This window comes from Propithecus coquereli, unplaced genomic scaffold (genome assembly GCF_000956105.1).
Source record: "Propithecus coquereli isolate 6110/MARCELLA unplaced genomic scaffold, Pcoq_1.0 Scaffold10, whole genome shotgun sequence".
Classification (NCBI taxonomy): Eukaryota; Metazoa; Chordata; class Mammalia; order Primates; family Indriidae; genus Propithecus; species Propithecus coquereli.
The window spans coordinates 1,403,388-1,405,812 of record NW_012133858.1 but is presented as its reverse complement, the minus strand read 5'-3'; the positions used below and the strand labels follow the sequence as shown (position 1 = coordinate 1,405,812).

Here is a 2,425-nt window from a genome sequence, read left to right as displayed (position 1 = left end):
AACACATACATATACTATTATTCATTATTTATCTTAAATTCAAGTTTCACTGTACATCTTATATTTTTATTTGCTAAATCTGGCAACTCCAACAGGGTGGAAGATCACAAGGTTCAAGAATGTGAGCAGGAGAGCAGGGCAGCTTAGTTCCAACCTTCCCTGTCCAGGCTCTAGTCTGTCCTGACTATACTCTGCTTCCTGTCTATGATGAGCTGTGAGACTGCCCATTTTACCGTCCCATCCAAACTTTCATTTGACTTATTCTGGGTGGATTTCTGTTCTTTGCAATGGACATGGAAACATTTAGCAATTCCTCTGCAAAAGAGACACTGAGGGATCAAAGAAACAACTGGCTTAATAAAACCTTTGCCTGTCTTTACTGGAGATTTTTATTCCCGTTCCCAAATTACCTTTGAAAAAAATATTGTGATGTGTTTATAGCAGTTTACTAGATTTATTTCATAAAGCCAAGATTAAATAAAGAAAACCACTGGCCAGAATATGTAAGCAATCACCACACAGCCTCTGTCCAGGAAATGGGTATCCTATAGACTCCCTTCCAAGGGAGACTCTGAGATTCCAAAAGACAACAAGGTTCCAGTGAAGAGCTCGGGACTAAAGAGTGCAAAATTGGAAAGAAATCATGCTTAGCTGGTTACAATTTTTGTAACAGTAAATTCAATAAACATTTATGAAGCACCTAGCGTATGTACCAGCAGTAGCATAGGTGCTGAGAAGGCTATAAAAATGTGCAAAACAGGAACTCAAGGAACTTCAAGTCCAGAAGACAGAGAACATAAACGGACAAGCAGGACGTTAAAATAAACTGGGGCTTTATTGGCCCAAGAGGAACCAGCGGACCTGCTTTATAAACAATGCTTTGACGGATAAGAATAAGTTAGATAAACTGGCATTTCCTTACCTAGAATGCCAAATTTGGAGTTGCCCAGAGAATAGAAGAGAAAAGATCATTTTAGTTGGGTATTTCATGCAGTTTGAACGTGGGAACCTTGAGTGAATCTCCAACTCTGCAAATCATTCCATACTTTTCTGGATACCAAAACGCCCAGAATAGGTTTCAGGAAGATCGCTCCGGGCTGAGCAAATTATCTGGAAAAGAGGACTGAGGCGGACCCGCCCCCTAGAAGACGCGGAGCGTACCTGCGACTGCCGATGTACCCCTCACCTCACCCCACCCCCAGCGCGCAGCCACCTGGAGGGCTCGGAGCTGCCCTCACCCAAAAAAGGACAGAAGCGGGCAACGACCAGTCCAGAGGCTCCCCTCTCGTTCGCCACGCCCCTGGCCAGGTCCCACCTGGAAGCCTTCCTGGCAGAGGAGTCGACAGCCCTGCAGGGAGGTCTGGGGCGGCCCTTACCATACAGGAAATCGTACGCTCGGCTGGCGGAGGCATTGCCCCCGGCCTTCGACTTCTCCGGGTACTGGAGTTGAGACACCAGCGGCTTGGCCTGGGGCTCCTCGATGGTCACTACGTGGCTCATCGTGCCGGCTCTCTCCTCCCGCCCGCCGGGGACCAGCTGGGGAGGCCTCGCCGCTCGGTGCTCCGTAGCTATGGCAACCCTCGCGGGCGCGGGGAGGCGGGGCGGGGCGAGAGGGGCGGGAGCAGGCAGGGAGGAGAAGCGAAAGGGGGAAAGGGAGGCTGGCGCGAGGGCAGGGGCCCGAGTGGGGGACGCAGGGCTCGCTTCCCACTGCCCTTCGGAGGCCGACCCCGACCCTTCAGCCGCCCACGAACCGTCACGCTGGGGAAACGGCTACTCTGAAGTCATCCAGCAGCGATTTGCCATTTACACCCTGTATCTCCTTTCGGAAATCCCTGGGATTCTAGAATAGTTGGGTGCTTTTTTTTTCTTTCTTTCTTTCTTTTTTCCCGGAAAACCCCTTTCCACGGGGCTTGTCCTGAGAGCTGAGAAATCCAAGTTTATAAATGTTGAGCCTTGCGCGCTGTGAGCTCTGGCTCCACACGCATCAGAGTTTAGGGTGGGTTAGGTGGATCTTCAGACTGCTGCCCCTTTCTGAGCTCTGGCCATTAGATCGACTAAAGATGACCTGGGGTAGGCACTGGATCTGCTTTTAAAAACGATGATGGAAAATTTTAAACACAGGCAAAAGTGTTTCCAGTTTTAACAGTGAACCCTCAGTACCTGTCACTAAGAATCAACATTTATCAACATTTTGCCAATCTAGTTTCCCTCCCCCACCTTTAGAAAGAAATCCCAGACTTATTTTACCCTTAATCTGCATCTAAAAACTGATTCAGATTTTAAAAATTTAACCACTATAATCATATCTAACAAAATTAACAATAATTCATATCATCTAATATTTAGTGTACATATTCAAATTTTCCTGGTTGAGTTCAAGATGTCATTTTTAGTTGGTTTGTTCCAGTCAAAATAAAAAAAAAAA

At 47.3% G+C, this 2,425-nt stretch overlaps 1 protein-coding gene across 1 annotated transcript in view; it reads right to left on the bottom strand.

The window, feature by feature from the left end:
- MAATS1 (MYCBP-associated, testis expressed 1) overlaps positions 1-2,425 on the bottom strand; it is a 125,470-nt gene that overhangs the window by 120,536 nt on the left and 2,509 nt on the right. The window lies entirely within an intron of this gene.